This window comes from Terrapene carolina, unplaced genomic scaffold (assembly GCF_002925995.2).
Source record: "Terrapene carolina triunguis isolate 2854851 unplaced genomic scaffold, T_m_triunguis-2.0 Scaffold838, whole genome shotgun sequence".
NCBI classification, from domain to species: domain Eukaryota; kingdom Metazoa; phylum Chordata; order Testudines; family Emydidae; genus Terrapene; species Terrapene triunguis.
In genome coordinates, this window is record NW_020665189.1 from 5,232,478 (window position 1) to 5,254,391 (window position 21,914).

Below are 21,914 nucleotides of genomic sequence, written 5' to 3' on the forward strand. Positions count from 1 at the left end.
ACTGCTGGAGCCCTGGGATATGGCTGCGGGGCTCTGGGGGTTATTTAAAAAGTCCGGGGCTCCCCTGCTTTTACCGCCTCGGCCCTTTAAATAGCCGCGGGAGCCCTGGGGAAGCAGCGGGGCTCAAGCGGCTATTTAAAGGGCCGGGGCGGTAGAAGCAATGGGAGCCCCGGACTTTTTAAATAGCTCCCAGAGCCCTGCAGCCATACCCCACGCTCTTGTCGGTACACCGTATGGGGGCTTGGGCGTGGGGCCCGATTCAGGGGAATCGGTTGAATCGGCCTAAAGCCGGCCCTGCTGCAGGTGATAGCAGCCGCGTGGGACATTTAACCCCAGCCCTGAGGAGGAGGGGGCTGCAGGGGATCCTGCCATGGGAGGCACAGTCCCTTCCTGTGCTCCTATGCTGCCCCTCCCCTTGGGGCAGCTCCCTGTGCTTCCCAGCTCTGTGGGCTGCTGCAGAGGGTGTGTCATGCAGATTAGTCCGCCTGCACTTTGACCTCTTTCCGGGCCATCAGCACTCTCGTGGGCAAGTGGGGAGTTCAGCTGCAATGATCTCTGGCCCCATGCATGTCACCTAAGAAGGTGGAAGGCTCCCCACAGCTAGGCTCTTGTCTTGTGCAATGGCCTGCACCAATCTAGCCCATACAGCATATGCAGAACAGCCCTCTTCGGCCATCCAATCTAACCCCTGCATTGCTCTCTACAGGGCACCTTCTGCCCTCCGATACATCTGTGTAACCCCATCGGCTTCACCAAGCTCAAGAGGGCCTGGCTGTCAGCAGCTATTGGCTATGTCCTGCCCTCTGCCATCATCTCGCAGGGTGCTCAGCCATGCTCCTCAGGAAGCCAGTGGACCTCACTGTTCGGAACGTCCCCCATTGCCTAAACTTCCCCTTCCCCTTGTCCTGCTAGGGTGATCAGACAGCAAGTGTGAAAAATCGGGACAGGGTGTCGGGGGTAATAGGCGCCTATAGAAGAAAAAGTCCCAAATATTGGGACTGTCCCTATAAAAGAGGGACATCTGGTCACCCTATGTCCTGCCATCTTGTGAGACCACAAATAATTCACTCCATTTATGTTATTACCTGGGAGGTATTTCTAGCTCGTGATTATGTCCCCCTGTATATTCTCTCTTCTGGACTATATACATTGTGCTCTCAGTCCCTCCCCGTAGGCTGCATTTGCTGACTGCTGTGTCATTTCTGCTGGCCTTTCGCCTTTTGTTTAGTGTGTCTGTATTCTTCTTAAACAGCAGGGACAGGAACTCTGCTCCGTATCCCAGCTGTGCTTCCACCAGGGCTATCGGCAGGGGTAGAATCCTGTTCCCCACCTTTTACATAGAGCTCTGTCCGAGAAAGCCTGAATTATGTGTGAGTGCTCACTGCTCCCATGTACATCAATGAGACTGCTTGGGTGAGTGCCCAGAGCTCCTGTGAGGAAGGGTGTGTAGGCACAGTGTCACGGTTTGCAAGGTGTTTTAGCCACATTCAGGTTCTAAGGTGCATTGTGACTCTGCTCCCAGACAGAAATCTGTCTCGAGGAGAGAATTGTATTTCCCCTAAAAACACAACATCCGTAGAATGGTAGAATAAAACAATAATAAATGCTCAATAGGCAGGACATTGTTGACATTCCACCACCACCTGTAACCCTGCCCCACAGCTTCACAGAGTTTCAGCTCAGAAAGCACCATTAGGACCTTCTCTTTTGACTTCCTGCATAATACAGGCCAGAGAACTTCTCCCAGTGATTCCTACATGGAGCCCATACCTTGTGGCTGGATTAGAGCGTGCGCTCTAGAGAGAGATCCAGGCTCAACCCTTCCAGTGTGGACCACCCATCTCTGCTACCCTAGAGGAAAATCTACAAAACCGTTGGTTAACTGCAATCCCACCTCCCACCACAGGCCATTGTTTAGTAGTAACATGCAAGAGGCTCTCATGGAAGTTACAAGCTCTGCGCCCCTAATTCATGCAGGAAAGCATGAACTTCCAGCAGTCCTCTGTCTGCTAGGAAGCCCCAGAGTAGTAACAGGCTCTGTAGTGCTAGCTGGACCTCCAGATTTACCCCAAGTGTGAACTCAGCTGTATAAAGTGAGTGAAAACTCACAAGAGGTGTCAGTACCTTATAACAACAAACGCTGATAGGGAAAGGTGCAGAAGTGAGGCAGACTGAACAGGTCCAAACAAAAAGGCCTCCTGATGTAACTCAAGGACCATGGTAACAGCAGTGTGGGACCTGAAATCAGTGAACCAAAACTAGGCCTAACTGGCGGACAAAATAATGAGGGGAGGGGCTATTCCACCCAGCGCTCCTTTTGGGGACCTTAAAGAAAGAGACTTTGGAGAGAAAAATTAGCTACTGGAGCAAGCTTCACAATCAGCATCTCCTGGGAACACAGCCCTTCATCATCCTGATCCTGGAATGTCCTGACCAGACTGGGCCAGAGAGAAGGACTCAAATGACATTGTCACCTCTACTAGCTCCAGCTGAATCCCAACCACCACCTGGGATGTAATGGGATCAGACTGTAACAACAACGACAGCTCCAGTCAGTTGCAACTAACTTCTTCTCCTTTCTCCATAAAGACAGTAGTTACCAGCTTCAATACCATCTACAAGACTCTCAGGCAAGTGCAGGGGGAAGGGCTTCCTTTTAAAAACTGTCTCCAGACATAGGTGCTGGAGCTAGGGGTGTGGGGGGTGCTGCAGCACCCCCTGACTTGAAGTGGTTTCCATTATATACAGTGTGACGTATCACTCCGTATTATTTTTGAAAATATGCTTATGATATGAATATGACATAACTGAGATGTACTTTATGCAAGATGGGTCTTGTAAGATATAATTGGAAAGGTTATAATTTACTGAATGTGATTATCCGATTTGTATGCCTGTATCATGTCTGTATCTGAAGTTAGGAATATTGACTATGTATCTGTATTTCAACTGTGCTACTTTGGGTGACGCCCACTGCTAACACTTGAGGAACAACAATGGAAAAGCCAGACAGGGTGGATGGCCCATCAACGAGGACAATGGACTATGAAAAGGCTTGACCTTCCTACCTTCCTATACTACCACTGACTCATGGACACTGTGATACTACAGAGTCAGGTGGTCTTGTCACCTGATACTAAACAATTACCTGGGATTTCTTGTAACTTTCCACTGAAAGGGAAGGGGGGGGGGCGGTCAAGTTTGGGAAACAAAGGATTCCCACCTTATAGAAATCCTATTTAAGGGCGGGGAGGAAGGCAAACAGGACTCCTCCCCATGGCCTGTTTGCCCAAGAAGAGAGACTGCTAAAGCCACCTGAAGGGAAGGCAACGGGGGAGTCCAGACTGAGACAGGGTCCAGTCTAAAAAGGAATATAACTGGAACTCTGAACCACAGAAAATTTGCAACCTGCCTAAAATAACATGTAGGGTGAGAATTTACATTTTGTAACCTGTTTCTTAAGTATACTGAGCTTAGCTTGCATATTTTGCTTTATTTGGTCAGTAATCTGCTTTGTTCTGTCTATCTCTTATATTCACTTAAAATTCACCTTTTGTAGTTAATAAACTTATTGCTTGTTTATAATATAACCCAGTTTATGTCATTTCTAACAGGGATGGCGGGGCACGAAGTTGTGCGTATCTCTCTCCACATTGAGGGAGGGGGCGAATTTCATAAAACCTTTGGGTTTGTACCCTTAAAGGGAGTGGGCACCAGGGTGTTGGGGCAATCCCGTAAGGCTGAATCTATCCAGAGCGGATCTCTGTCTCTCTGTGCAGCTGGGTGTGGCCCTGCCTGTGTGCTTGGCTGGAAGGGGCTTGTGAGCCTAACCCATCAAGGCCAGATAAAGGGGACCCAGGCTGGCAGAATAGGCTGACTCGGTGGCACCCCAGCACATGAGGTGACACCCCAAAGGGCCCAAACCCATCACATACAGGGTTTACTGTTTGGTTCAATGGTTCTCAGCACCCCCACTATAAAAACTGTTCCAGTCCCCCGTCTCCAGCTAAAGGGAAAGGGAACCAGGGATGTTGTTAAAAGGAAAGCCTTTAATTAATACTTTATTTTGCAAATGCTTGAGCTGTTTTTCCTTCTTTTTATCTTTACTAAAGGTTAAAAGGATTTCAGTGGTGTGTTTGCCATGGTGCTAAGCAAGCTGAGGGCTCTGCAAACCAAACTCCAAATCTTATGCTGGATGATAACTTTAGCCCATATAGTCCTCCTAAATCAGTGGTCCCCAAACTGTGGGGCACGCGCCCCTAGAGGGGTGGAGGAACATTCGGGAGGGTGCAGCGGGGCACAGGCCAGCCCCCACGGGGGGTGGGGAGGGAGCACCACCCAGCCCTACTCTGCCCCCAGCTCCACTATGGCCTTGCCCCAGCTCTGCCCCTGGCCACATCTGCAGCTCTGGCCCCAGCTCCACTCCAGGCCCCGACTCCTGGCTGCGGCTCCGCTCCTGGCCCCAGCCACAGCTCTGCTCTCATTCGCTCTCCACCAGCAGACCTGCTCTGCCTCTAGCCCCAACTGCTCTCCCATCCCCAGTTCTGCCCGCAGCTCCACCTTCAGCCCAAGCTTGGTGGCTGAGCCAACTGTGCAGTAATGGAGAGGGGCACGGTCAGATTCCATTACTGGGGGGCGGGCATGACAGGAAAAGTTTGTGCACCACTGTCCTAAATTGATACAGCTCCCCTGACTATGAAATGTGTCATTCTGGTTACATCTTTCTACTCTGACACTGTCCAACAGCTGGCTTGCCAAAGCCAATACAGCTTGAATGAATACTATGTACTGCACTACCTGATATCTGATAGTGGAGAGTGCAGATTATTCACAGGAAGGTATAAAATCCCCCATGATGGAGAATATACAGTCGTATGCTTATATGGCTAGTTCGTTCCTAACACCAGGCATTTAGTGGTTTACTTATGCCCTGAAGCATGTGGGTTTGTATCCTTTAAAAATGTTTGGTAAGAATAATTTAATTGAGGACATTCTTGTTATCTATGTAAATGTCTAACCCTTTTTGTGGCTCATAAGTTTTTGCCATCAGTGATCTCTTGTGGGGGTGAGTTCCACTGGTAAATTGGGTATTTAGTAAACAAAACTATTTCCTTTGTTCAGTTTTAAATATGTTGCCTTTCAGGGTGAGGTGCCCCTTAGTTCTCACATTCATCCTTTCCCTATCTTCCCCATTCTATTCTTCTCTGATCTTTCCTCCACGCCTTTCTCGGAGACAGCCATCAAAAATGGATCAACCCTTGTTTTTTAATAATATTTAAAATTCAAAGGAATTTTAACCAATAGGGTTGCAGGAAATAAATAAATTTGGGAGGGGAAAATGAGGATGATGGAGAAGTGGAGAGGATACAGGAAGGGGGAGTGGGGAAAAGGAAGTTGCTGCTGAAAAGATGACTCAGCACTAATGTCACAATTCCATCAGTGAGGAGCAGACGGGCGAAGGAGGATGTGTCACGGACTCACAGAGCTTGCCCACTCTTGGCCCCATGTGGTCCATGGGGGGGTGCCCCTTTCAGTGCGACAGCCCTTCTCGGGGGTCCACTCTCTCTCAGGGTTAAGCCCCTCCACCTCCTGGAGCCGCACCTCTCTGAGCCTTAGCACACCTGTTTCTCACCGTGAGCCCCCTCAGGGAGTCCACTCGCTCTGGACCCCCTGGGCCTCCACCACCCTGTTCTCTAGACCGGAGTGACTCCTAGCCAGAGTAAAACAGGAGGGTTTATTGAGAATTGAACACAACACAGGAAACTCTCAGGGCCTCAGGCCTGGCCTCCCTCAGCCCAGCACATCCCAGTAACACCTAGGGAAACTGAGTCCCACCCCCTCCGCATGCAAACCATTGAAACCCCACCGAAAACAAGAAAAAAACAAGAAAATCCCCCACTTCATCACATTTCTCCCGCCTTCGAGGTTGAACGGAGCAGGGTCACTTAGCCAGTGACCTGGGGAAGTTCAGGGGCCCCGCCCCATGGTATAGCATTGGCTATAACATTGGCACTCCCCTTCCCCCTGGCACAGCCCTCTCTGCACCCCCCTAGATCAGCGGTGCCCCCTTTCGAGGGCTTCCACCCAGTTGACACCCCACGGGTTCTGCTTGGCCGCCATTTCCTTCATCTTTAGGCACTGTGACACCTTGTGTCCCTTTTGGCCACAGTAATTACATTTCAGGTCCCTCAAGTCCCACCTTGGAGTGGTCTTGGGGTGACTCCCCTTCTGAGTCCCCGATGTGGGTCTCCCTCCTGCCCCCGATCTGCTGTCCGCAAACTCATCTGCCAGTGCCCCTGCACTGCGCAGATCCTTGGGCTTCCGGTCCACATCTTAAGGTCCGGAGGGCAGATGTCATACAGCTGCTTCAACCTCACCAGGTTATACACGTCCTCTGCGGTAGTGGCCCCTGCGCCCTTCCCCCACTTGCGGAGATATTCCCCCAGCAAGTTGGTGACTTCCTTGTAAGTGACACCTGAGGCCTTGTGTACACCCCGGAATCGTTTCCTGTACGCCTCGGAGGTCAGTTCAAACTTCCGCAGCAAAGCCTGTTTGAACAGGTCCCCCGTCTCAACACCATCCATTTGGCTGAATGCCTCTATGGCCTTGGGCCCCAGCAGGGGGGGTCAGACAGCAGAGCCTGTCTGCAGGGTCAATCTGGTTCAGTTCACAAGCCTTCTCAAAGGCTGTGAGGTAGGCATCGATATCCCCCCATCCTCTAACTGGGGCAGCAGTTTGGTGTCCAGATTCCCCCCAACACTGGCGTCTCGGGGCCCTTCCCCACTTATCCCCCGGCAGGCCCTCTTGGCCCACCGCTCGTCCAACTCCAACTCATGCTTCCGCTGTTCTACACGGTCCACCAGCCTCCGATCCTCTAGCTCCAGCTCCTTTGCTTTCAGCTGCAGCTCCAATCTCCACAGCTCCTCTAGGGAGGAACCTGACTGGGGTTTCCCTGTACTGACTGGGGAGTCAGGTCTGACACACTCCCGGTCGCTACACAGACTGCCCCCCCGGCTACTTCCCAGCTCTCCGGGCACCCCAGGAGCCCCCCTGGGGTCTGGAGCCTGTGCCTCAGACTGGTCATTCTCTACAAGCTGAGCAATCAGCTGCTCCTTAGTGAGCCTCCCCACGCTCAGCCTCTCTCCCTGCACAGACGTGCCAGGTCACTCTTACGGAGCTGGTTATAGGCCATTTCCAGGCTGGTTCCATTCAATACCGTCGTTCTATCACTGGCACTCACTCACTGCAAAGCGCCTGCGCTCGCAGCCAAACGTCTACAGGGTGCATCCACGAACCATCCTCTACTGCCACATTGTCACGGACTCACAGAGCGTGCCCACTCTTGGCCCCGTGCGGTCCGTGGGGGGTGTCCCTTTCAGTGCGACAGCCCTTCTCGGGGGTCCACTCTCTCTCGGGGTTAAGCCCCTCCACCTCCTGGAGCCGCACCTCTCTGAGCCTTAGCACACCTGTTTCTCACCGTGGGCCCTCTCGGGGAATCCACTCGCTCTGGACCCCCCGGGCCTCCACCCCCGAAGGGGTTGATGCAACCCTGTTCTCTAGACCAGAGTGACTCCCAGCCAGCGTAAAACAGGAGGGTTTATTGAGAGTTGAACACAGCACAGGAAACTCTCAGGGCCTCAGGCCTGGCCTCCCTCAGCCCAGCACATCCCAGTTTCCCTGCATCCAGGTGGGCTCTGCCTGATCCCCCTCTCCAGCCCCGACCCCCCTGCTTCCCAGCTCGGCATCTGAGATCCCCGGCCCCAAGCCCCGCCTCTGTCCATTGTCTTTTCTCCAGGTAAACAGGGTCGTAAACTCGGGCCTCCTCGCCTCGCTTCTGTCCTCTGGCTGGAACCGGCTGGTTAGGTCACTGGGTCCTCACTCTGCAGCCCATTGTTCTCCCACTGGCCAGAACCGGTTGCAACTCCTGAGCTGGGTCTCCGGGTCAGGGTCTCAGGTCACCGGTCTCTGAGGTATCCATCCTCCAGGCCATTGGCTGGGGTCCCAAGTTCCCTCTCCGGTCCTCTGTAATAACAAACTCCCTCTCCCCTCACCTCGTTAAACCAGTAACAGCTAGGGAAACTGAGTCCCACCCCCTCCGCATGCAAACCATTGAAACCTCACTGAAAACAAGAAAAAAACAAGAAAATCCTCCACTTCGTCACGGGATGATTGGCTGGTTTCTCTCTGATGTAACCATCGTAATGCATCATGAGGAGTTGTTCCTTAAGTAACCACGGAGGGAGAGGAAAGCAGAGAGGAAGGAGAGCAAAGGTAGAAGAGAAGAGGGGAGAACCAAGTGGACAGGGGCAAGAGGAGGCACGGGGAATAGCATCACCGGTGGTAGGGGCAGAACCTCATTAACACAGGCAGAAGCCTGGGAAGTGCCAGACTGCCTGGGACCAACATTGTAAGGAGTGAGTCAGAATGGGGAGGAGAATATAAAGTTGGGATAGTGGGAGTGCTGGGACCTGAGCTACAGCCCAGGAGCAGGTCTCTGTGGGACTGGTGAGGGGGTGCTGGGCAAGCCCTTCCTCTCTGGGATACCTGAGATTGTAAGTCACCAGCCAGGAGCTGTCATCCATTGTCATCCCCCGGCGGTGGAACTCCAGGCTGGTGCCTGATCTCTCCTTTCACGGGGGAGGGTGCTGCGTTGAGCTGAGAGGAGTTTTCCTGCTCCCGTTTGAAGTCGTGCGAGCCTCCACGTGAAAGGCGGCAAGCTCGGGGTGCCCTTAGACACAACTTCAATGCCAGGGCGTCCCAACATGGAGAATAGGCTTTGAACTAGTGGAAAGGTAGGAAAGAAAAAGTTTTTTGGAGATATTTGCTTTGACCCCGAATATGACAAGACCTAATAGTTGCTGCTGTTCTCTGAAGGTTTGAGCTGGACTGAACTTAACCCCCGCATCCAAATGTGAGGACCCAAACTTTGGGCTTTGGCCCCCAACTCTAGCTGTAATAAATAGTCCTTGGGTTGTAGCTTCTGCCCAGCTTGTGGGAGCTCTGGGCCTGAGGCTAGAATCATAGAATCATAGAATATCAGGGTTGGAAGGGATCTCAGGAGTTCATCTAGTCCAACCCCCTGCTCAAAGCAGGACCAGTTCCCAACTAAATCATCCCAGCCAGGGCTTTGTCAAGCCGGGCCTTAAAAACCTCCAAGGAAGGAGATTCCACCACCTCCCTAGGTAACGCATTCCAGTGCTTCACCACCCTCCTAGTGAAATAGTGTTTCCTAATATCCAACCTAGACCTCCCCCACTGCAACTTGAGACCATTGCTCCTTGTTATGTCATCTGCCACCACTGAGAACAGCCGAGCTCCATCCTCTTTGGAACCCCCCTTCAGGTAGTTGAAAGCAGCTATCAAATCCCCCCTCATTCTTCTCTTCTGCAGACTAAACAATCCCAGTTCCCTCAGCCTCTCCTCATAAGTCATGTGCTCCAGACCCCTAATCATTTTTGTTGCCCTCCACTGGACTCTTTCCAATTTTTCCACTTCCTTCTTGTAGTGTGGGGCCCAAAACTGGACACAGTACTCCAGATGAGGCCTCACCAATGTCGAATAAAGGGGACGCCTCGACCTGCTGGCAATGCCCCTGCTTATATAGCCCAAAATGCCATTAGCCTTCTTGGCAACAAGAGCACACTGTTGACTCATATCCAGCTTCTTGTCCACTGTGACCCCTAGGTCCTTTTCTGCAGAACTGCTACCTAGCCATTCGGTCCCTAGTCTGTAGCAGTGCATAGGATTCTTCCGTCCTAAGTGCAGGACTCTGCACTTGCCCTTGTTGAACCTCATCAGGGTTTTTTTGGCCCAATCCTCTAATTTGTCTAGGTCCCTCTGTATCCGATCCCTACCCTCCAGTGTATCTACCACGCCTCCCAGTTTAGTGTCATCTGCAAACTTGCTGAGAGTGCAGTCCACACCATCCTCCAGATCATTAATAAAGATATTAAACAAAACCGGCCCCAGGACTGACCCTTGGGGCACTCCGCTTGAAACCAGCTGCCAACTAGACATGGAGCCATTGATCACTACCTGTTGAGCCCGACGATCTAGCCAGCTTTCTATCCACCTTAAGTCCATTCATCCAGCCCATACTTCTTTAACTTGGCGGCAAGAATACTGTGGGAGACCGTATCAAAAGCTTTGCTAAAGTCAAGGAATAACACATCCACTTCTTTCCCCTCATCCACAGAGCCAGTTATCTCCTCATAGAAGGCAATTAGGTTAGTCAGGCACGACTTCCCCTTGGTGAATCCATGCTGACTGTTCCTGATCACTTTCCTCTCCTCTAAGTGTTTCATAATTGATTCCTTGAGGACCTGCTCCATGATTTTTCCAGGGACTGAGGTGAGGCTGACTGGCCTGTAGTTCCCCGGATCCTCCTTCTTTCCTTTTTTAAAGATGGGCACTACATTAGCCTTTTTCCAGTCATCCGGGATCTCCCCCGATCACCATGAGTTTTCAAAGATGATGGCCAATGGCTCCGCAATCACATCCGCCAACTCCTTTAGCACCCTCGGATGCAGCGCATCCGGCCCCATGGATTTGTGCTCATCCAGTTTTTCTAAATAGTTCCGAACCACTTCTTTCTCCACGGAGGGCTGGTCACCTCCTCCCCATACTGTGCTGCCCAGTCCAGCAGTCTGGGAGCTGATGTTGTTTGTGAAGACAGAGGCAAAAAAAGTATTGAGTACATTAGCTTTTTCCACATCCTCTGTCACTTGGTTGCCTCCCTCATTCAGTAAGGGGCCCACACTTTCCTTGACTTTCTTCTTGTTGCTAATATACCTGAAGAAACCCTTCTTGTTACTCTTAACATCTCTTGCTAGCTGCAACTCCAAGTGCGATCTGGCCTTCCTGATTTCACTCTTGCATGCCTGAGCTAGGTCCCAGGGTGGGGATGTGTTACACCAGGAAGCTTCAGAAAACAGAATTTACTCAGCAGCTCAGTCACGCTTTATATGTAGGGTACACTAATAGTTTACAAAGGGCTAATAAATGCTTAATAGACAATAAATGGTGAGTCAATTGCTATAGAGTGTGACAGCAGATCAGGTGCTTTTAACCATCTGTAATCCCTGCTGATGTGCATGTGATGGCTACCAGCCGGATTGAACCAGGGCCCTCCAGAGCTAAAAGGACCTGCTGTGACAGCGTGAACTGAAGAGCTAGGCGGTAGACAAGAAAGCTGTAACAGTCTCATATCCTCTGTAGAGCTGACCAGCGGGTTATGCTTATAATTCTCTATCACACATACTGCTCATGTGTGAAACATGTTTATAGCCTCGATCAATCATTTATTAACCCATTAGAAACTATTTGATAAATGTACCCTCGATATTAAAAGCGCGAGCAACAGTCATGCACCCATCCCAGCACACACCCCAAAGCAGAAGCCCAGGTTTGGCTATTGCACTTCATGGGCCAGATGTCAGAAATTTGCTTCAAGAAATCAAACATATTGATATGCCAATGTTTATAGGGGCCAGAATGGAACAGGTCTGTGCTGCTCACCGATATGCAGAGTTGTTACGAATGCAGATGCTTTTCTCGTTGGTCTCTTACACTGAGGTAGAACCATGAATATAAAGCTGAATGAAAGAGGACGGGATCCTGAAGAAAATTTTGACTTTTTTTGGCACAAATCTGAATACAGAAATATTCTGTCTGAAACCCAAACCAGATTTGGTTGGAAATGCAGTTGCCCACTTTCCCAAACCGGTTTGGTTTTGAAGAATTGGAATTTTCCAAACAACGAAAGATTTTTGTCAAAAAACTCCCACCCAGCTGTGACTGGGACGACTCCCAGAGCCAGGCACTAGTCAGCATAAGGGAGGGGATCCAGATTAGGCCCTTAGTATGTGGCCACGCGATTTATGCCCTCTAAGGAAAAACTCATCTGGGACCCTGAACTCAGGGATGTTCTCATTTTGATTTCATAAGCGGCTTTCCGAAAGTCCCTCCTTCATCTGTGATAAACCCCTGTGATAAACCCTAGGTGCCTGTGCTCCAAGCCGGTGGGGAGGTGACCGAGGAGTCTGTTCATTAGTTCTCCGATTTCACCCAATACCCTGTCTGCTATGTGTAGGGCCCTACCAAATTCACGGCTGTGAAAAATGTGTCACGGACCATGAAATCTGGTCTGCCCTGAAAAATCTGTACTTTTGTGTACTTTTACACTATACTCAAGCTGGGGTCAAGACCCAAAAGGGGGTTGCAAGGCTATTGTAGTGGGGCCACAGTATTGCCACCTTTATTTCTGCGCGTCCTTCAGAGCTGGGTGGCTGGAGAGTGGCAGCTGCCACCGCCAGCAGCAGCACAGAAGTAAATGTGGCATGGTATGATATTGCCACCCTTACTTCTGCGCTACCGCTGATGGTGACACTGCCTTCCGAGCTGTGTGTCCAGCCAGCAGCCACTGCTCTCCAGCTGTCCAGCTCTGAAGGCAGTGCAGAAATAAGAGTGGCAATACCACCTACAATAGCCTGTCAGCCTAATAGGGCTGTCGATTAATCGCAGCTAACTCACACGATTAACTCAAAAAAATAATCAACATTAAAAAAATTAATTGCAATTAATCACAGTTTTAATTACACTGTTAAACAATAGAATACCAATTGAAATGTATTAAATATTTTTGGATGTTTTTCTACATTTTCAAATATATTGATTTCAATTACAACACAGTATAAAAGCAGACAATGCTCACTTTATATTGTTATTTTTTATTACAAATATTTGCACTGTAAAAATGGCAAACAAAGAAATAGTATTTTTCAATTCACCTCAACTGTAGTGCAATCTCTTTATTGTAAAAGTGCAACTTACAAATGTAGATTTTTTTTTGTTACATAACTGCACTCAAAAACAATACAATTTAAAACTTTAGAGCCTACAAGTCCACTCAGTCCTACTTCTTGTTCAGCCAATCGCTCAGACAAACAAGTTTGTAGATGTTTATGGGAGATAATGCTGCCCACTTCTTGTTTACAATGTCACCTGAAAGTGAGAACAGGTGTTCGCATGGCACTTTTGTAGTTGGCATTGCAAGGTCTTTACGTGCCAGATATGCTAAACATTCGTATGCCCTTCCATGCTTCAGCCACCATTCCAGAGGACATGCTTCCATGCTGATAATGCTCATTAAAAAAACAATGTCTCCTACTCTGTTTTACCTGCATTCTGCCATATATTTCATGTTATAGCAGTCTTGGATGATGACCCAGCACATGTTGTTCGTTTTAAGAACACTTTCACTGCAGATTTGACAAAACGCAAAGAAGGTATCAATGTGAGATTTCTAAAGATAGCTACATCACTCGACCCAAGGTGTTGAGAATCTGAAGTGCCTTCCAAAATCTGAGAGGGATGAGGTGTAGAGTATGCTTTCAGAAGTCTTAAAAGAGCAACACTTTGATGAGGAAACTACAGAACCCGAACCACCAAAAAAGAAAATCAACCTTCTGCTGGTGGCATCTGACTGACTTAGATGATGAAAATGAACATGCGTCGGTCCACACTGCTTTGGACGGTTATCGAGCAGAACCCGTTATCAGCATGGCCTCTCAAATGGTGGTTTGAAGCATGAAGATATATATGAATCTTTAGTGCATCTGGCACATAAATATCTTGTGACGCTGGCTACAACAGTGCCATGCGAATGCCTGTTCTCACTTTCAGGTGACATTGTAAACAAGAAGCAGGCAGCATTATCTCCTGCAAATTGTAACCAAACTTGTTTGTCTGAGCGATTGGCTGAACAAGAAGTAGGACTGAGTGGACTTGTAGTCTCTAAAGTTTTACATTGTTTTATGTTTGAATGCAGTTATTTTTTTGTACATAATTAGACATTTGTAAGTTCAACTTTCATGATAAAGGGATTGCATTACTGTACTTGTATTAGGTGAATTGAAAAATACTATTTCTTTTGTTTTTTACAGTGCAAATATATGTAATAAAAATAAATATAAAGTGAGCACTGTACACTTTGTATTCTGTGTTGTAAGTGAAATCAATATCTTCGAAAATGTAGATAATATCCAAAAATATTTAAATAAATGGTATTCTATTATTGTTTAACAGTGCGATTAATCGCGATTAATTTTTTTAATAGTTTGACAGCCCTAGTTTTTAAATACACATTCATGCCTTGTTACAACACTATGAAATTTAAGATTTAAATATCTTGAAACTATGAAATTCAATATTTTAAAAATACTATGACCATGAAATTTACCAGAATGGACCGTGAATTTGGTAGGGCCCTAACTATGTGTAACCAAGGAGGGAGGCAGCCCCACTGCGCAGACAAACATTGGGCTAGACTGGGGCTCCAGACATGGCCTGCAGCCAGGAGAGGGGCAGAGGATATACCATCCTGAGAGCCCCCACAGTATGTCTACGCTGCAGCTGGGAGCGAGCCGCCCAACTCCGGTCGACAGACTCACACTAGCAGTGTAGATGTACAGATGTAGTGCCTCCGCCACTCCAGAGCCATGGGGGTGGGGGCAGTAATCTGCTAAAGCTATAAAGGACTGCACTTCCCCGTTCCACACTCACAGACTCAGCTGTGCTGACCTAAAAGTAAGGGGGTGCAGAGTGGCTCTGTCCCTTGCCTATCCATTCCACTCACCTACCCTGGGGGCGGAGTATGTGGGTGGGCAGCGGCTCCTTAGCACCTGGACCCACGAGCTGGGCAGCCCATCCAGGGGGATCTCGCTGTCCCTGATGCGGGTGTGGAGGCCATATCACAGCCATGCCCTTGGATTCACAGCTAAGAGGCAGTTTGCTTCCATCTTTGGCACACTGTTTCTGGAAACCAAATGGAGCCTATAGACCATAGGACAGCATCCAACTGGCGTAGATTGCAAGGGATGGGCAGGATGGAGGCATCGGAGCACAGACCTGGTGGAGCCACTCCCTCACCGACGGGGCTTCTCTGAAAGTCCTGGTGCAAGAAAGGTGAAAGGACTCAGCAGAAAGATGCAGCGTTGGCAGCAAGGTCCTTCCCTCATGGGAGCGTGCGTGTGACGAAATAGGCTGAGCCCAACGCTATAACGCCTGGGTCCCAACAGTGTTCTTCCTTCTCTGCAGTCCTGGGCAAGGGCTGAGGGTCACGGTGAGCGAGGTTAACGCTGTGCTCACCAGAGAGCAGGGATTATCCCATTGCCCTGTCCCATTCTAGTGACATGGGGGGGAGGGGGGGGATGTTGGTGGCTTATGGCCAATTCCACCGCACAATTTGTTCTTTGGATCCACTCTCTGACTGGGCTGCTTAGCAGTATCCAAAGTGGGGCTGGCTCCACCAGAGGCAGGGAAGTTACCCTTGCTCTTCTTTCAAAGCTGTGGTAGAATTTCAACAAAAGGAGGCTGGGAGGCTCTAAGATCCTCCCTGACATGCCACCGCTTAACCTGCTGTCACATGGGACAGACTCCCCATCCCGCCAGACCTGGCGGCCCGGGAGACGGGTTCATCCCAGTGTCCTGAGGGGGAGGGCTCTGATTCCCATTCCCAGCCCCCGAGACACGGCGGCTTCTTATAGAAAGGCCATTTCATGCAGCGCCAAATCAGCCACAGTCGTTCCAACTTCCTTGCAGGCCCATGTCCCAGCTGCATTACATGATGCACTCTGTGCTGTGAAGAATGATTTAAGGGCGTGGAAAAGGGGCTTTAGTATTTCCCCACTGGCAATACAGACTCCCCATTTCATATTGTCCTTTGTATTTTCCATTCAGGAAGGGCTGTGTATACAAATAATTAAATGGAAGAAGCGGCGTGATTAGGGCAGATGATTATTGTCAAATTATGATTTATCTTGTCGTGAAATTAGTATTCCCCTCCCCCCCAAGGGCTCAGCCTACCGCGGAGAATGGCCACCGCTTGTTTGATTAATAGCTGTCTTTAGAAGGTCACCTACATCTATTGCAGATTAACTCAGTGGGAAAAGTTCTTCCAGTAATTCAAGCTGTTGTTCTCACAAGCTGTCAGCTGGTAGTGAATAGGATCGTTCCATCCGTTACAGGCCTGCTAGTTTTTCCCCCCCCGGATACACATGGATGATATATGATGTGCAGAGACATGGATGACTGAGAAAATGCTCCATGGAAAGAAAACAAAAACAATTAAAAAAAAGAAAAAAGACAGAAAGAAAGCTCTGGATTGTGGCTTTAAGCCAGTGTGCGCATTGGGGGGCAGTGCTGAGTCCTGGCTGCGCTGGGTGAGAGTTGGGTTCAATGACTTCCACAGCTCAGGGAAGGCCCAAACTAGAGCAGCTCCTGTGATCCCCTTTCAATGACATTTGCTTCCCCCCTGTAGTGAAGTCAGCAATCCATTCCATAATGACTTGATCTGGGCCAGATTTTAGACAGACTCTTTACAGTGAGGCAGGGTAGGCTGGGAGTCTCTGGCTCAGCCAGCAAAGATCCCTTTGCATTGGTTGCCATCATGTCTTGTCTCTTCTCTGCCCCGTGGGATGCTGCCCTTGCTCTGCTGACTGCTGAGGAGCAGTGTCCAAGTCAGGGTCCGACCCCTTCTCCCCAGTCCTTCAGCTCCAAGATCACAAGGACTGGGATAGTGACTAATGTTAAGAGATGTGCAAACCATGTGCACAGCAATAACAACAACTTTATTAGTCCTACAAATTTAGAAACAATGTTATATGCTTACGTACCAGCAGGTGGCGCTCTTTATATTAAGTATCTACATGTGCTCACCTCTATCCAGCTCTTTATATTTCTATATAACTGCACCCTAACAAAGGTTCTAAAACACAATCAACCTCCACCCACACACTCACTCAGGCAATATGTCTCCAGATGGAATTTCTATACAAAGAAATGTTTTTGCACCTTTGGATTCTGGCCAGGGACTGCCCAGATGGGTAAAGAGTAAAGATTTGAAAACCCCACCCTAACATTACAGTGCTGGATGAATTGTAAACCAGGTTTTTAATTCTGTTCAAGATAAAACAGGGACAGGTACTTGGGAATCAGAGACTTCTGCCTGTTAAACTGGATAACAAAAGGGTAAGGATAATTCTATATCGTGATAAGATAATTGATACATATGATGGTTTAGCTTCACCTTCCTTTTTTACAAATTAATATTATTTTAACACAGTAATTTAAAAAATCTTTCCTTCACATCCATCATAAATCTAAACAATGTTTTGGACAACAGGTTGATTTGACTGTAACTCAGGTAACTCAAAATGCTAATCAATTTTTTGTAATTTAGTAAAGTCCAGAGATATTACGTGTGCTACATAGCTTATTACATACAGTCCTGTTATTCATAAAAGCTTTCTTCAGCATTGTTGATCTAGAGCGGTGGTGTCAGTCAATTGTGTAAGGACCAGCAGGCCTCAAACCTCGGTCCATGGAGGAAGGAGTCAGGGGAGTCATCACACTCTAATCTTCCACCTGGCAGCTCACAGACAGCAGCTGGAACCAGTATCCATGAAGCCCAGTTGGGGCATAAGCCCTGCCTCTATGCTCTAATTGGAAGGGCTCCAAGGCTTCTGATTGGGCCTATTTAAGCCAGAGAAGGAAACTGGAAGATGTCTGTACAACTAAGCTTTGCCCTGCCATGACTGTTGGACTGGTGGTTACCTCTTCCTGCCTTCTAGTTCTGGCCTCCTGACTCTCGATCCCTGCCCTCCTGTTTGTCTTGATTCTGATCTCCTGATGTTCCAGCCCAGACTGGTTCCTGATAATTGGCTCCAGGACCCACAGCCTGTGCCTGATGTTAACCCCTGGGACAAGCTGCCCATGCCCTGGCCCTGACATTAAGGTAGGTTCAGACTTCTTGTTGCCAAATCCATAACAAGGTCTTTGTTGGTACAGTCAGTGGATTTAGCATAGTTTTGATTCATAGATTATAGGGCCAGAAGGAAGCATTAGATCATCTCGTCCGACCTCCTATATAACACAGGCCAGTTACTCCCATATCGAGCTGAGTAACTTGTATTTGATTAAAGCATATCTTCCAGAGAGGCAGCCAGTCTTCTTGTGAAAAAATTGGGAGTTGGAGAATGCTTCCCTTAGCAATTTGTCCTCATTGTCAAAAATGTATGCCTTTTTTGAGGGCAAGCTTCTTCTGTGAACTTCTGGGGAGAAATCCTGGCCCCATTGAAGTCCATGGGAGTTTTGCCATTGACGTCAATGGTGTTCTGTTTGATCACTTCTGGTATCTGGAAACTTTCATCAAAGATGTACATTAAGGGGTGAACCTTTAAAGGCACCCAGCATTGGCCCAACTTAGCTCCCCACAGTGCTGCCAGTTCTTGGGATTTCAGCACAATTATCACAATATGTGGTATTTTTCTTCAAGCCTCAGCAACTGGAGTCCTGTGATTATGTGAGAATCTCAGCTTTCATTTGAAAGAAAAAACAAGCTGCTAGTCCTCGTGGTTGCAGACAGAGCTTGAAAATGTGAATCGTAATGACTCAAAGAACTCAACACTTTAAACTTTTAAAACCTCATGATTTTTTGGGGCTTGACTTACAATTTTTTTTAACTGTGGGTGAGTCAGCTCTCAGGATGTGAAGATACTAAGTGGGAGGGAAAGGAAGGGTGAGAGTCCAGCAAAAATAATGTGAGTGATTTAGCAAATCAATGTTAAGGCTCTATCTCGTCCCCCTACCTTGGATTTCTACATCACGCCTCTCAGCGTTGTATCTAAATTCTCATGTGTATAAGGAGAGCCAGAGGCTGGAAGCGGGGATCGATAGTGTGCGGGTGGAAAGCGAGATGACAAACATGGCTCCTGGAAAGGGATTGACAGGAGAGCTAACAACCCTGGTGCATTGGAAGGGGCTGGCTCCCCGAGCACAGGTGAAAAAAGCACTATCAGTGGGAAGAAAAGGGAGTGTGATTTGGGATCAGGCTGAGAATCTAGCTCTGCTGTTGTCTAAGCCTCTTTATTATTGCGTGGTTGGCGGGGTCTGGGTACTGTAGTGTCTAGCTCTCCTGCTAAAGCATCTGCTGATGTGTGCGACATCATAGTATAGTAATCACTGATGTGATTGACTGGCTGTCTAATGCATTATTACAGCAGTATGGAGTCAGTCTTGCTATATACAGGTTACCTGTGATAAACTGGGGAGCTGAAACTACATTGCCCAAGCAGGCTGTGTCCTGGGAGAAGTGAAGTCTCCCTGTGGCAGGGGCAGCCCTAATCAGCTCCTGCCACTCTAGCCTCAATCAAGGGAAAGGGGTTGGGGCTGAGTCACTAGCTAGGACTGGCCTGGAAACTGGCCACACCTGCCAGCCTTGTTAACAGGGGCTAAATGCTTGGGGGGAAGTGAGTCCGGGGGGGAGGTGGAAACCAGGAGGGGAGAGTAGGCTCAGAAGGAGCCAGGAGCCTGCTACCCTGTTGCCACTGAGGCCTGCGCTAGGCCAAACCTGTAAATACTCTGTAAATAGTTGGAGCTTGGTGGTGGGGACCAGACGCAGGAATAAAGAGCATGGGTGTGGCACCAGTTTGGAGTGGTCCTGACTCATTGGGGAGTGGGGCCTGCAGGCTGAACCCAGTGGGGCACAGTGAGACCCCATTACACTCCCCCAAAGGATCCTGAAAGAGAGACCACAAACATATCCAGAAAAATCGCTGGGGCTGTCAATGATCCAGAGATCACGTTTCTTGCATTGTTTTTAACCCAAATTCCCTATTAAAGTTACACTCTCCCAAATCTTTTAATTTAAAAAATTGTAATCCAAGCACCAAACAATGGCAAAGCCTCATTCCATACCCTGCATGTGTGACAGAACCCAGTGACGAGAGGGGGTTCCCTTCACATGAAAACCAAACCAGAACAATCACGTCTGGGCCACAGCTGGTGAAAATCAGCATAGCACTAGGGAAGGTAATGGAGCGAAGCGTGTGTGTGTGGCGGGGTGTGTGTGTACACTACATAATTTACTCAGTACTGCCAATCCCAAGAATTTAAAAACCATGAGTCTGAAGCCAAAAAAAAATTGAGATTGACCTAAAATCTTGAGATTTTAAAAAGAGAATAAATCACGTTTTATGGTCTGTTGTCATCTTGTGTAGCCCCCGCCTTCCCACCCACCCTCGCCAGTATCGTGATCAGAGATTAAAAACCCAAACTGAAATACATACAAAATCTGCACCCGTGTAAACACAGCTCCTGGATCCCACTGTCCCTACCTCCAGCTCCCCTCCCTCCTACTGCCCAGAGACTTCCCTCCTGCCTGGTCCCCCGGCAGGTCCCTGCATGCCCCCACTAGCAGCATTGACAGCCTCCCACTTCCTCTGCCCTCATGAATAGGCTCCCACATCCCCAGCAGGTGCTGCAGCCCCTCCCCCTTCCTAGCACCCCACCTCCCCTTGCAGGTTCTAGCAGCTGCCCCTTTTCTCTAGCCTGCAGGAGAGGAGGCCGCCCTGGGTTCCCACCTCCATCAACTCACCTTGCACCTGAGCCCGCCTAAAGCCAGTGGGACATCACAGTATGGCCAGCCCCCACTATTCAGAACTCAGGAGCTGGACCCCCCCCAGAGCCATGGGATTGGCCCCAAATCCTGGGTTGATTTTTAAAGAGTAGCTCGTGTTATTTGGTCTGACTCCTGGTGTTTGAGCCCCGCCGTGTGCGTGCGCTGGGGGGAATTGGTGTTACTAGGTTCGCAGAGCGCAGTGATTCTGCCCACGCTGCAGGGGCTCTCGTGGCTGCCCAATGCTGCAGAGCTTCCTGCTGCTCCCCACCATTCTAATTCACTAATTCTGCCCCCCCCCCATCTCCCCACCTCTGCAGCTCCTGGGGTTTTTCACCCCCTCCTCCTTTCCAGGTGTTGCAGAAGGGTTGGGGGAGGAGGACGGAGCAGACTGATCCATTGCTCACATGAGGAGAGCTGCTCTTTCTGCTCCCTCTCCTCCCCGTGTACCCAACGCCCCCGCCTCTGCTCCTGGCAGGGGGAATGCTGTCTGCCTCCTGCAACAGCTTGGATTGGCTGCTCTTCCCCAGGAAGCGGGGCAGGGGGGAAGGCAGCCATTGTGTGTGAGCAGGGTGGGGTTCCCCTCTGGACAGAGCTGAAATTCTCAAGGGCTGGCACTTCTGGCTTTATGAGGAAACTCGCTCCAGCAGGGGCTGAAATCCAGTCACTGGGGGGTATGCCTGCAATAACATTGCTAGTGTCAGCAACACGGCACACTGCAAACCAGGGGCAAACTAACAGCAAAATGCATTGAAAAACTATAGTCACGTGCCAGGCAATAGCCTCCAGAATGAATCTGCAGGGGAACACATGGGTTCCTTCTGCACCGACCAAGGGGAAGAGGATGGCTCAGATCCACCATCACAGCTCTGCACAACAGACACTGGCTGCATTTTTCACATGTGGGGGTTTAAGCATTGTAGGCCAGGGTCTCTATTACTATTATTCATTTCTTATTTCTTTAACACCAGCCATGTGCAGGGCTCTTCAGTCTAGCAGACATCAGTCTGACAAGATCTAGTGGCTGGAAGTTGAAGCTAGGCAAATTCTGACTGGAAACAAGGTGCAATTTTTTAACTGTGAGAGTAATTAATCATTGGAGCAACTTATCATGGCTGTGGTGAATTCTTCGTCACTGCAACTTTTAAAATCGAGATAAGATGTTTTTCTAAAAGATCTTCTCTAGTTCAAATAGGAATTAATTCGGGGAAGACCTATAGTTGGTCAGATTCTGCAGGTCAGACTAGATAGATTATCACAGCGGTCCCGTCTTGCTTTATAATCTATGGATTCCTGCCTGAGAGACATGCAGCATGATGAGTGATAGCGGATTCAGAGTCTGACTTGGAGAACCCCAAACTCTGCCTTCATGTTTCTCTGTAGCCTGTTTCCTGCCCTATACCTGCAGCATCCACGAGGGAGCACCATGTCCCATAGGGGAAAGGGCCATTTTGTGGAA